The following is a 15,089-nucleotide window of genomic DNA, read 5'->3' on the forward strand; positions in this document are numbered from 1 at the left end:
TTAACAAACTGTCTCAGTATAATATACACACCACTAAAACAAGTAACCAGAGACATAACCATTGTCATGTACACATAATGGGGTCTACTTTATGTGCTCGAAAGCTGAAAAACCTGAATCCAAATAACGTGACACGTAAAGAGCGAACCGCGAATATGTCGAACGAATGAAACCGCAAAACTGGAAATATCGAATTTGCATAGTTGGCCCATCTGTGGTATAGCTCCGTAAGGTAAGTGTGCGATAGTTACGGACCTTAGGGTTAGGGAGGGGTTAAGGTAAGTGCATAGGTAGGTAGTGTATGTAAGGTTTTGTGTAGGTAATGTATGCAAGGTTTAGTGTAGGGTTTTGTTAAGTGTATGTGTGTAGAATATTTAGTTTGCTTGGGTATAGCTCCGTAGGGGAAGTGTGCTGTAGTTACGGACCTTAGGGTTAGGGAGGGGTTAAGGATAGTGCATAGATAGTTGTGTATGTGGGGTTTAGTGTAGGGTTAGCAGTAGGGTTTTGGTGCTTTAATTTAAGTTTAGAAGTAGGGTTTGGTTAGTGTATGTATGTGTTTTTTTATTATGTTTGGGTAGGTAGCGTGTTGCAGGTGGTGGGATGGCCGACTATGATGGTTCGAGGTTTTAAATTTCGCGCTTTAGTATGTTCGACATATTCGCGGTTCGCTCTTTATGTGTCACGCTATTTGGATTCGGGTTTTTCATGTTTCGAGCGTGTAAATTAGACCCCACATAATGCATGCAATGCCTGTAACATTTTATGATTGTTATTAACTGATCTCCTGCATTAGTAACTTTAGACCTCACCTATTCAAACTGATCACTGTCAAATAATAGTTCTATCCTGTAAGATTATTTGTTATAGTAACAGGGAATGCATACTTGAGTCTGAACCATATATACAACTCTATCACACCGTTCTTACTCGTTTTACACACACACTGCCCTCTGAGTCATTCCTCATACTTTTAACACTTTCACTTCTATCATAGTGTTAACAACTCCAGATATACTCTGTCACCCTTCTTCCCTTTTCTCTTCATGGTTTCTCGAACTGGAAGCATCACACCTTATAAAACAGAAAACACCTGCATCTCATAAATCTAGTATCCTAACTATGATCCCCAGCACTCAGATAGTCTTCTCTAATGCCATACCTCATTGCACTGCAGTCTTTCATCCTAGGGATGCTTATTACTCCTAAATAATTTATTTTGTCCCTTCACTCTAGGGCCAACCCCAGTATGTAGTTATTCATGGATTATACTGAAGCAATAATCCATGACTGTTTATGGGTTTATCAGGATTTACCCACAGCTGGTGTAATAATCCATGACTGTGCATGGGCATATCAGGATTCCCCCACAGTTGGTATAATAATCTATGACTGTGTATAGGTATATCAGGATTTACCCAGAATTGGTGTAATAATCCATGACTGTGCACGGGCATATCAGGGTTCCCCCACAGTTGGTGTAATAATCTATGACTCTGCATGGGTATATTAGGATTTACCCACAGTTGGTGTAATAATCCATGACTGTGCACGGGCATATCAGGATTCCCTCACAGTTGGTATAATAATCTATGACTGTGCATGGGAATATCAGGATGTACCCACTATTGGTGTGGTTGAATGTTTTAATAATAAATTCTAGCTTGTGTTTCCTACTGGCTATTTTATTTTATTTTCAGTGTGTTAGTTCAGTTTTGTTGTTTTTTTTTGTGAAACATATTTGTGTCATCTGCAAAGAGGCACACTCTTCTTTCTATAAGCTAAAATAAAACTCATGCAGTTTGTCACAATTCATAGTGTTTTTTGTACATGAACTGTTCAAGCATTATTAGAACAGCATGGATATATCTCATGTGTTTCATTATCTTCTGTCTCAAACAGCAACTGCTTTTCCCAGCATAAAAACAAACACATTTATAGGAAGTTAGATAAATCATAAATATGCTGCCATGGTCATAGGTTCATAGGGTCATAAGTTCATAGGTGTTTACTAAGCTAATGACACCAATATACCCTTTTAAATCTAGCCATGAATTCAAAATCTCTGACAAGTTCTGGTACTCTTAAGTGTAAGCAGGGGCTTGGGAGATGAACCATTTATAGGTTACCTGTGTCTATTAGAGACATAGGTGCCAAACCAGGGATGAATTTCCTGTTCCCTATCCAATTGTGCAAGTTACACTTAAATTGTGTTAGGGAGGAACTCTGCTTCAAATGGATGGGGAGCCTGTTCTAGAGAAATGGTAGTGTCTGGGTAATTGATGTATACCTTCTGTGAGACAAAAGAGGTAAAAGTACCACTTCTCTTAATGAATGGAGATGCTTTACAACATCCACACATCTCTAAGTTATACTTGTGGCTGAGCTTCAGTCTCCTCAGTACATCACTCATAGTCATATGTCTTCCAAATGAATACTAAGGAAAGTCACCCGCTACTGCACAAACCTTTTATCACTTGCTAAAAGTGCTAGTAACGTACTAAGAACTTTACTAATCCTCCATGTGACCTTGTCATGAACCTAGACTTAAAAGGCTGACCAACCCACGGATGCTTTTTTTACCAAGTAACTAGGACCAGTCCCATTCAGTCTAACTGTTCTTTTGTAATCACTATTATCATTTAGGGATATCCTTCATCTACAACTCTTATCCAGTAATGCACTGATATTGTTGCTGGTCGGGCATTGTAGCCCTGGGGACTTACCCCTTGTTGATAATAGACTACAGTACAACAGTATTTATTTTCACATTCATTCTGTATAACTTGTACCAGATCTTCACAAGACGACACTCTGATTATTTGTTCCCTGGTGTTCTGCCCCTCCTGCACTACCTTACGCATGTGTCCTAACCCTATCCTTATTTCTGCCCCTGTCCCTAACCCTACATATTATGCTACTAAAAACTCTTTCCTTAACAGTACCACTAAACAAGACAAAAAACACAGAACAGTCACAACACCATTCAGGCACAACACTAAATCTATCCACTTACGTAAACCTAGCCCATGAACACCAGCATGTACACACTACTTGCTATAATGCAGGCTTGCATGTTTTCAAAACCACCATCTTTTCAGTCGACCATTCCTTGCCCTTACATATTCCTACATACCTATAATAATGCTTTATGGTTTCTCACATGTGTATTTTCTATCAAATGAATGACAACCACATATCTCTTGTTTCTTTTCAACTACCTTTCTCACTGAAGACATCAGGTTAATTGTGCTGCATCCTGACTGGAATCCCAGCTATTCATCTTCCATCTTACTTTCTATTACTCTGCATATTTGTTTAGTGATCATCATCTCCAAAACTTTCATGCAGTGTGACAGGAGTTTGATACCTCTATACTGCCCACAGTTGGGAATGTCCCCTATATTTTCATACACTGTCATTACTTTGCTTATTTCCAGTCATCTGGGAATCACCTTTCTCACCATACTGCTAGGAGTACCCTCAGGAGCCATTTCTCCCCTGTCTCACCCAACATCTTGATCATATCTGCTTTGACCTCATCTGAGCCTGCTGCCTTCCCTGACCATTTTCCTTAGTGCTGTTCTTACCACTAGTAGGTTGGGCCCGTCACTTTTTTATCTTAGGCATGTCTCTGGCAGTTAAGCTTTTGAGGGGTTTTCTTCATCCAAAAGCTGCTGGAAGTACTCTTTTCATCATCCTTTGATGTCCTGTGCACTGGTGAGCAGGTTGTTGTTGGCATCCCTTATGAAGGGTGTCTGAGGACTATTTTCTTTATATTTCCATCTTTGACTTCTACTAAGTCACTTTCCAAAAGATGGAAGAGTGACTTAGTAGAAGGCGAATGAATTGTTCTTTGCTACTGCAACTGCTTTCTTAGACAGCCAGTATTCCTTATTAGCCTGGTTCAACGTTTCTATTTCCCGCTTTTTCCTGCACTCCTCCTTTCTTTTGACTGAACTTCTGCATTCCATCACCAGCTTTCCTTATGTGGCTTATTTCCATACTTGTCTTAGCTGCATGTCTGTTCTATAGTCCCACACATGCTGTTTTAAGGTGCTGCCATTCTTCTTCAACTCCATCTATTTATTCTTCCTGATTTGCTAGATCCCCGAGTATTTCAATGAACTCTTGAGCTCTCCCTCCAGTCAGCTTGCAGGTCTTCAGCATAGTCTCTGACGTGAGAGCCTTCTCTGACCACTGCTTGCAGCTGATCGCTCATGCTGTGAGCTAACTGTTTCACTAAAGATAACTTTGCATTTGCTGATTCTACCCCAGTGCTCTTTACTTACTAGGATGATGTCTACCTGAATTCCATGTTGGCTACTGTTGTATGTGATCTATGATGCTTATTCCCTGGTGCAATATGCAAAACAGAGTCTGTCTAAAACATTCCCTAGCATCTATGATGCAATTTTTTTTTACTAGAATTAAATTGACTAAAAAATGATCAACATCCTTACTCCTGTTTACCTCTACTTTTTGGATATTCTGCCATTCCTATGTTATTATTAGATTAACTTCTTGTCATTGCTACTAATGGACAGAGACAGCTCCTAAATGTTTTATACCATACATAGGTCCGCACAAATGATCTATGTTATGATCCCAGTTATTCTCATTAGAGATAATTTTATATATATATATATATATATATATATATATATATATATATATATATATATATATATATATATGGTTTACTATCACAATGCCGACGTGCACTTGCACGGCTATGAAGTATTCGTTCGAACAACAGATGTTCGAATACTTCATATTTCAGCAGGTGATGTGAGTGAATGTTACCATTGCGAATGGACTGTGCATTCGCAATTCTAACGTTCGCTCATGTGAGGGGATCGCAGTACAGTGCGGTTAGGGAAACACATCCCTTTCCTCAGTGTAGTGCGATCTCGGAGTTGGAATATTAAGTTGGGGGGTGTGGGGGTGCAGGGGGGCTTGCCCCCCTGCATAACTGTGTGTTTAGGCTGGTTAGGTAGGTAGTTACGGGATGGGTGGGAGTGCTGTGTATTGCCGAAAATGTCGCGAGCGACATTTTTGACAATACACAGCTGTTTTCGACTTTAGGAAAATTCGGAAATGTTCATTTCCAATGTATAAATTCGAAAATGCAGACACATTTTGTTCTGGTTTTCGAATTTATGATAGTAAACCAATATATATATATATATTATGGTTTCACTTCATAATCTGGAAATGCTGAAATACCGAATTTCCGCATTCCGAGACCATGAAGCCAAACCATTCACAATACCGAATCCCACAATCACGAATCACAGTCATGAACATACATACACCATAAACCACATAACACACGTACCATTCCACTCACAGCTCACAAACCAAAGAAACCTGCACTACATATAAGCAGGGGGACAAGCTGTCCTGCACCCTCCATGTGGTGGGCTGCACCCCCCACACCCCCCCTACTTATATATAGTAACTCCGAGATTGCACATAACATAAAAAAAAAAAAAAACTCCCACCACTGCATTCTCTACTCGCTTGCACACAAATACACATCACGCATACACAAACGTCAACAAATCCAACACTCACTCTCACGCACCTTCCTACCCTTACCCACACATACAACATGCAAAAACACACACAAATACTCACTCACCTGCAATTTCAGGCACCATAATACTACACGCAACGTATTGGAAATGCAAAAGTGCGAATTTGAGATATTCAAATTCGCTCTTATGCACTTTCGGCAATCTGAATTTTTGGCTTCATGATCTCGGAATGCTGAAAGTGAAACCATATAATTTACACACACAGATATATATATATATATATATATATATATATATATATATATATATATATATATATATATATACATGGATTCACTAGACAATCTCGACTTACTGAAATGTTGAATTTCAGTATGTTGCGACTGAATAGTGGAAAGTGCAGTTACGCGAAACAGCACTATGTCAAATGTGGAAATGTGGAATCCACTATCGTGGTGTTGCGTTTGTGACGTGTGATGCGGTTTGTGGATTTATCTGTGGTTTCAGGTAAGGGGTGTTTGTGTAAGGGTATTGGGTAGGGATTTTAGTGTGTGTGTGTGTGTGAGTGTGTGTAGTGGTGTTATTTGTGTGTGTGTGTTTAGTGCAACCTCAGAGTTAGAATATATAAGTAGGGGGGTGTGGGGGCACAGCCTCCCACATGGGGGGATTAGGGGGGTTTGCCCCCTTCTTATAGGTAGGGTAGGTGTGTTTGTGTGTTATGTTGTGTGTGTGTGTTGTTATGTTTGTTTTAGTGTAGTTAGGTAGGTGTATGTGTGTGCTTATGTGTTGGTTTGTGTGTGTGTGTGTGTGTGTGTGTGTGTGTGTGTGTGTGTGTGTGTGTGTGTGTGTGTGTGAATGGTCGAGATCGTGCTATTCGCGGTTTTGCATTTTCGGGTATGTGGGTTTTCCACTATTCATTCTCAAAATACTGACATTCGACATTTCAGTATTTCGAGACTGTCTAGTGAATCTATTTTATATACATATATATATATACATATATACATATATATATATATATATATATATATATATATATATATATATATATATATGAAGAACAAAAAACATGAACCAACCACAAACAGAAGAAACCGCTTGATAATATAAAGACCAAGTTGAATATGCAGTTCCTCCAGCATGGCTTGTAACATAAAGAAAAAAGCTAAATAATCTGTATTCAATGTTTAATTATAAAACTTAAATCCAATAATGACAAAAACAACAGGTAAAAGGATGAGTGCTTTCGGACAAAATCTTAATACCCTGTTCAGTCTCAGCCTCTCCACAGGATATGTGCCCATAGAATGGCGCACGGCAACAGTGGTCCCGCTACACAAGGGTGGGGCCACAACTGACCCTGGGAACTACCGACCAATAAGCCTGACCAGTCTGATCTGTAAGGCTATGGTGCGAATCATTATGGAACTCATAAATGGAGAGATTGGGAACCTCCAGTCGCTGGACCCCACACAGTTCGGCTTTGTCAAGGGCAGATCATGCCTCCTGAACTGGGTGGATTTCTTTGAGACAGTTACTCAGGCTATAGATAAGGGAAAGGAGGTACACACGGCTTACCTTGACCTTGCTAAAGCATTTGACACCATTCCTCATTCAGGTATTATTGATAAGCTCACCAGCCTGGGCACAAACCCTTACATCACAAGATGGATCACAAATTGACTCTCAGACAGATTCCCATAAAGTAAGAGTAGCGGGATCTATGTCAGAATCCAGACCAGTAATGAGTGGTGTGCCTCAGGGCTCTGTCCTGGGGCCCCTCCTGTTTGGCATATACTTCTCAGAAGTACAGGCAAGGACGGAAGGGCTGTGGCTGACTAAGTTTGCGGACGACTGCAAACTGGGTACTATAATAGAGTCTCCGGCCGACATGGAGATCCTCCAGAAGGGCCTAAATGAGACTGATACATGGTGTCAAAGCCATGGTCTCAAGCTAAATGCAAAAAAAATGTGTAGTAATCCTCTTTGGAAAAAACAGAGTACCCGCAAACTACAACATAGGAGGTAATCCCCTGAAATCTGAAGAAGAAATAAGGGATCTAGGGACCCAAGTAGATAGTCAGCTTTCCTTTGATAACCATGTCGCCAAAGTGGTTAGAAAATCCTTCTATGTGACCCATCTGATCACAAAAGGGTTCGCATCAAGATCTAAGGATGTAATGGTGCCCCTCTACTCTTCCCTCATCAGACCCATTATTGAGTACAATGCACCAATTGGAATGTACCTGGCTAGACATCTCCAGCAGCTAGAGAGACCACAGAGGTACCTAACCAAGAGGATTACTGGCCTCAAACAATTGCCCTATGCAGCACGATTGAAACAGCTATGACTGTTCTCTGTTGCATACCGCTTTCTCAGAGGTGATCTCTGTCTAACGTACAGAGCCATGTCCAACCCAGAATTGTTGAACATGCTCCATCTTAGCAAAACCAAATCTACCCGAGCTACACGCTCTAGGGATACAAACCTCAACACAACAATGAATAGAACATTCTGGAGGGATAGAGTCCCTTCGCAGAGACTTCCCTTACTGTGGAACAGGCTTCCGATCTACATAAGACAGAGCCCCTCACTATCACTCTTCAAGAGGAACCTTGATGAGTGGATGGGTAACAGAAAGTTCACATCGGGGATCACACCAACAGCACTACTAAATAGGGGCCAAGGGTACTAGCTGCTAGTACAAGGGTCTAGGGAACTACTAAAGGGGTGGTGAATACCGCACAATGTGGCTGGGCTAATATATGCCTTCGGGCAGACAGCCCAGTACCAACCTATGAACCTATAAAATAAAAATATCCTTCTTCAGATCTAAATTTTATTTTGTCTGAAAGCGGTAATCCTAATAAATAAAGAAAACATCTAAGCTATACTTGACAATATTCCTGACTGTATCTAAAGAGAAAGTACTGTACTCTAGTTAACTTACTTACAGAGCAACAAGGTAGATGTGGTGAGTGGATGTTTTTGTCAGGTCAAAGATAAAATACAAAATGCTCAGTCTCTCTCTGAGAGTTCTTAAATTAATATTCCAAATATCACTACTGGGATACTTGCGCAATGGTATAATTTCCTGTAATCTGACTTCAGTTCCCAGGCTCAAAAACTACAACATTTAGCATCTACCTGTGGAAATACATAAACAAGGGCCCTTCTTAGATCTAAGGCAGATCCTGGAAGTCATAAAACACTTTCACATCTCAAACCTAGTAATTATTTCTCTTTCAAGATAACACAGGGAACTCCCTAGTATAGACATCTTGTCTCTGGCTGTCATAAAGTAAATTAAAATTTTCATCTCTTTTCTGAAACTAGCCTCCTGTGTCCCAGTTTGCATTGTTAAAATATATACATCTAAATAGTTACAATAGTGTATATACATTTCTGTTCTAATCCAGCAGAGTACACTGTGGTCACACCTCTAAGTTCAGTACTTTGTGAAATATCTCTTCAGCACACGTCTGTACAAACCATCTTATATGACAGAAAGTTCTAACAAATTTGAAAAACAAGCATATTCACAAATGACATATAATTATTTACAAAATTTCAGATAGCTGGGCTGGCAGTAGAGACTTTTGTGACATTCCCCTCCACCTCCCAAAGACTCAAGATAGTTTTTCAAGTGACCCTTGAGAAACACTGCTTGAGAGGGTTGAGCCTATCTGGGAATACATTACCCCATTCCCTGTCTTGAGAGCCAATCTGCATTGGCATTGCTAACCCCACTGCGGTGCTGCACTGTCATATCATATGTCTGCAATCCTAGGCTCCACCTTAGTAACTTGGCATTTTGATGGCTGACTCGATGTAGCCATGTTAAGGGATTGTGATCTGTAACTACAGTGAATTTCCTTCCATACCGATAAGGCTGAAAGTTCTGCAGTGCCCACACTATGGCCAGACATTCGTTTTCTACAGCTGCATAGCATTCTTCCCTTTGTTGTAACCTATGGCTGAGATATATCACTGGGTGCTCTTCTCCCTCTGAGTTCACCTGGCTGAGTACAGCCCCCACCCCATGGTTTGGAGTAAACATCTGCACAACAAATTATTTGCTGCAATATTGACTGGCTAACACAGGGGGTTCTTCCAAAGCTCCTCTAAGCTTCTGGAATGCCTGCTCACATGCTGGGATCCACACTACTTTATCTGGCCTATTTTTCCTTGTCAGGTCTGTGAGGGGAGCAGCTAATGTACTATAATTGGAGACAAACTTTCTGTAGTACCCTGCTGTCCCTAAGAATGCCCTCACCTACTTTTTGGTAAAAGGGACAGGTCATGCCTGAATGGCTTCCACTTTGGCAGGTTCTGGCCTGATCTTACCATGCCCCACTCTATGTCCCAGGTAGGAGACCTCTGCCATACCCACCTAACACTTACTAGGCTTAATGGTCAACCCTGCCCTTTGTAGTCTGCTCAGCACCTCCTTGACATGCTGAAGGTGCTTTTGCCAGGAATGGCTGTAGATGGCAATATCATCCAGGTAAGCAAGGGCAAACCCTCCTGCTCCTGCTAGGATATGATCTACTAGTGTATGGAAAGTCACTGTGGCATTTTTCATCCCAAGGGCATCTTCGTGAAGTCATACAAGCTGAAAGGAGTCACAAAGGCTGACCTCTCTCTAGCGCTGGGAGTCAAGGGCACCTGCCAGTAACCCTTGGTAAGATCAGAAGTGGTGAGATACTTAGCCCCACCCAGCTGCTCTAGGGCTTCATCTGTCCTAGGCATGGGGTAAACACACTGGACTCTGTGTGACTATTTAATTTCCTGTAGTCTACATAGAACCTGGTACTGCCATCCTTCTTTGCTACCAGCACCACTGGAGAGGCCCAGGGACTGCTGGACTCCTGGATTATTACTAGTTCTAATATGTCCTGTATTGCCTCCCTCATAGTCTGGCTTTCTCAGGCACCATATAAGGGGCCTGCTTAATGGGCCTTTGGGGTCCTGTGTCCAAATGGTGCAGCACCAGGTGGGTGCAACCTGGTTTCCCAGTGAACATGTCCCCAAATCCTGTAACACTGCATGGATTTCTTGAATCTGGGTAGGGGATAGCTGCTGGGATATTGCTACCCCTTCCACTGAGATGTCAGCTCGAGCCTCACTGAGGAGATCAGTCACCAGATCCCCCTCAGACTCCTCCTTCCATCCACTACAAATACTCAGCACAAGGGCCTCCCTATCATGGTAAGGTTTCATCATGTTAACATGGTACACTATATGCCCCTGCCTCCTGCCTAGCAGTTCTACCATGTAGTTAACATCACTGACCTTCCTTACCACTTTGAATGGTCCCTCCCAAGCTGCCTGCAGCTTGCTGTGCCTGACATGAATGAGAAATGAGAACCATAACCTGCTGCCCTAAAATATACTTTCTAGCTCGAGCATTCCTGTCATACCAGACTTTTTCTGCTGTTGGGCTTCTGCCAGGTACTCCTACCGTGAGTTCCCTGAGCCTTGTCATGAGGTTTAGCACATATGTCAGACTCCTTGTGGAATTCACACTCACCCACGCACTCATCATGGACCAAATCTAGAGGTCCTCTCATCCTATGCCCATACAGCAACTCAAAGGGTGAAAAACCTGTAGATTCCTTGGGCACCTCCCTGTAAGCAAACATATGGGGCAAATATTTGTCCCACTCCTTCTTAAACTGGTCTGCAAATGTCTGTAGCATGGTCTTTAGTGTAGAGTTTAACCTCTCAACTACAGCATTAGTCTGGGATGGTAGGGGTTGTCTTTGGGTGCTTTGCCCCATAGTCCTACCACACACAAGCCAGCAGGTCTGACTTGAAATTAGCACCTCTATCAGTCAGTATTTCTTTTCGGAAACCTACCCTGCTGAAAATCTCTAACAAAGGATTTGCCACCTTTTCTGCCTCAATGGAGGACACAGCCACTGCCTCAGGTTATCTGGTAGCATAATATGTTACCACTAGGATATACTTTTTCCCTGTGGAACTTGGGATACTCAGAGGCCCCACAATATCCATAGCTACCCTCTGAAATGGCCCCTCAATCATCTGCAAAGGCATCAAAGGAGCTTTCACCTTGTCTCCTGCCTTGCCTAACTTTTGGCACTGCTCACTCCTGCAGTACTCGGTTACGTCTCTGGAAATCCCAGGCCAATAAATGTTCTGCATAATACGTTTCTCAGTATGCTTTATGCCCATATGACCTGCAAAGGGAATATCATGGACTATGGCTAGAAGTGCCAGATGGTAGGCTTTGAGCACTACCAACTGCTGTATTCTCTCACCCTCTAGCCCTCCTTCAGGGGTCCACTCTCTATACAGTAACCCTTTGCCCCAGTACACAGATCCCCCTTTCCTTGAAAATCAAGTGCCTCACTAGCTACCTCCCTCTGGCCTTGTAATGTAAGGTTTGAGATCTGAGCCTGTCTCAACTCTCTCCCTTGGTAATCCTTACCAGCTCCCCTTCCACAGGAAGTCTGGTATACTGTGATATCGGTGCATCCCTGTCAGTCTGGGTACTGCTACTCACCTCTGTCCTTGCAGTCACTGTCCAAGGGAACATCAGTTACCACAAGCAGTTGTGGCTCTACAGGGTAGATCCCTCCCTGAAGTAATCACCGCACCAGTCCTGGCTTCAAGTTTGTGGTCTGTCTGGGTCCCCCCAGGCTACCAGACCCACATGCTTGTCTCCAAGCCTGACAGCATGGAAGTGCATGCACACAAGATACTGTACTATCAAAATTATTCCCTATCAGGACATCTGCAGGGATATCCTCAAACACACCTACTTGCTTGCTTCCTTTTCTACCCTCCCAGTCAAGGTGAACCCTATCCAAAGATATTTGGAATGCAGTCCCTACTAAAGCTCTGACTGGAGTAGACTGCCCAAGCAAGTTGGGCTCCTCTTTAACCATTGCAGGATTCACAATGGTTAGGTCAGAGGCTGTGACTCTCTTAGGAGTAGCCTCTTTTCCATCTACTAAGATAGGATACAACCTCTTGTGGTAGTTGGGCTCCCTTGTTGTCTCCAGAGAACTTACTGCTGGCATTCTGTCATTTTCACTTACTGGATTCTCCCACCTTTTGTTCCCCTCCTTGCCTCCATGGACAGCTATATGCTACGCGGTCCCACTGGTTGCATTTAAAACATTTAACCCTTGGTCCTGGACATGTACCTGGACTAGTGGCTTCCCCTGCTATTGGTGGACTCTGTTGGGGTGGTTTAGACTGCCTACCATGGGTTCCCTTAGACCCATGAGCAGCACTGGGTATCACTTTCCTGTGCAGTGATGTCCTGCTTGCTAGGTATAGGTCTCCCTTTTTCCCCAACTCATCTGATGTGTTGCATTCTCTATCCACTAACGAGATTCTCATGTCCTCAGACAAAGTGCTAAGGGCTTGTTCCCTCACCAAAAGGTCTACCAACACTTCAAAAGTGGTGACCTGAAACCCACTCACCCATCTAGGAAAATAAGTGCTTAACTCAGCAATATATTCACACACACACTCATCTGCCTTGCGTCTATGCTCACAAAACATTTTCCTATAAGCTTTAGGTGTTAACTTAAAACACTCTAACAAACAATTTTAACAGTATTATTATTTAAGCAATCAGTATCAGACAATTTAGAAATAGCAGTTACAGCTTTATCATGGAGTAATGGGGTCAGGAGCTGTACCCAGAGCCCTTGGTCAACATTATACTGTTTACATACCATTTCAAACATATGAATAAAACTGTTAAAAGTATCACCCTCTGTAAATTGTGGAAGAAATTTACTGACCTTTGTTGCTTCTGGGGTTCGGTTACTCTCTTCCCCATTACCCCCCCATTACCTCCATTACCCTGGCGAAGAGTCGGCATCTCCTTTTCATGTTGCCTCTGCCTCTCATTCTCCTCAGCTTCCAGATGTCTCAAGTCTCTCTGCTGCTTCAAATTCCATTAATTTCTCCTGCCACTGTCTCTTTGCTGATTCTATTTCCAAATGTTTGGCTTCCAGTTCAACTCTGTTTAACTCCAGATGGATTTTTTAGTCCTCTGAAGAAAGGTTGAACTGTCCATTTTCTGAGAGTTGTACATCTCCAAGGCCAGCCTGGTTGTCTTCCTGGATGCTGGTTTGCGATGCAGCTGTCACTAAGGCTGCAATAATTTCTGCTTTAGTCAGGTTGGCATGCCCCAGTCCTTTGGCTTGGCACATCTCAGCCACCTTGCTCCTTGTCAGCTTGCCATACTCCTTCACGGACATCCTTGCCTGCTATCCCTGACTAAGCTAAAAAAAAAAAACTACTGTGATATGAAACTCTGAATGTTCACTGTGTGGCTGATTGAGAGTACAAACACCTTCTTTAGTGACCACTGTTTACAGGCTACAGGAATTCAATATCCACACCACTGAATTCCAATATGTGGATATCCCACCACTGCCAACCAATATAATGTGATGTGGATATCCCACCACTTTCCACCAATATAATGTGACACCCCAGCACTGGCTCAGTAATAAAGGAGCCTCAATCCTCACCACTAGCAGCAGTGGGAGACGTAGACTGGGAGGATAAGCACACACACAGTATTTCCAGATGCAGCTCTCTGCATCAAGTGCAATTTCCCTTAAGAGCACACAGTGACCACAGTCAGTCTGAGGCTGGTTTCTCCCTCCTTCTTCAGATTCCCAATAAGACTCCCCACTGGCACAGATATAGAGTTGAGATCTCAGCTGAGTGGCCAAGCCAAGACCTCCAGCACCCTCTCTGTCCAGCCAGTGCTTTGTGTCCCTGCCCAAGTAGCTAACACTCACACTCCTTGAGGTTTGATTTATATACAAGCACATACACACACACCTGGGAAAGGCTGGCACAGGTTTGCTAGCTATGCCCCCTTTTGCCCAGATTATAAGGTAGTTATCACTGCCACCAACCACGTCCTTATCAACTACTTTAAGGCCCTTAACAAAGGGTGGCCAATATTACTGTGTAATGTTACTATTAATACAAATGGTAGTTTGACCAAGAGCAAGGCTATTAGGAGTGGCCCACAGTGTCACCAAATAAATAGGCAAGTACTTTCAGAACTTAAATATGTCTCACAAAGATCAGCCACAATGAAATGTTAAAATATATTTAATAATAAATAATAAATGAACAAGAAAATACTCAGTAAATAATCACAGTTACATCAGAGTTCAAAATCACAGGAAACATTTAAAACATTGCAGGACAGTCTCAAATAAATAAAGAAAACATATAAGCTATACTTCACTATATTCCTGAGTGTATCTAAAAGAAATTACTGTACCCTAGTTAACTTACATACAGAGCAACATGACAGATGTGGTGAGTGGATGTTTTTGTCAGGTCAAAAACAAAATACAAAATGCTCAATCTCTCTCTCAGAGTTCTTAAATTAATATCCCAAATATTACTGCTGGGATACTTGCAAAATGACATCATTTCTTGTAATCTGACTTCAGTTCCCAGGTTCAAAAACAACATTATCTACCTGTGAAAATACATAAACAAGAGCCCTTCTTAGATCTAAGGCAAATCCT

The 15,089-nt window shown here is 42.2% G+C and overlaps 1 protein-coding gene across 1 annotated transcript in view; it reads right to left on the reverse strand.

The window, feature by feature from the left end:
- IL17RE (interleukin 17 receptor E) overlaps positions 1-15,089 on the reverse strand; it is a 560,820-nt gene that overhangs the window by 226,202 nt on the left and 319,529 nt on the right. The window lies entirely within an intron of this gene.

This window comes from Protopterus annectens, chromosome 7.part0, assembly GCF_019279795.1.
Source record: "Protopterus annectens isolate FY-2018-M chromosome 7.part0, PAN1.0, whole genome shotgun sequence".
NCBI classification, from domain to species: domain Eukaryota; kingdom Metazoa; phylum Chordata; order Ceratodontiformes; family Protopteridae; genus Protopterus; species Protopterus annectens.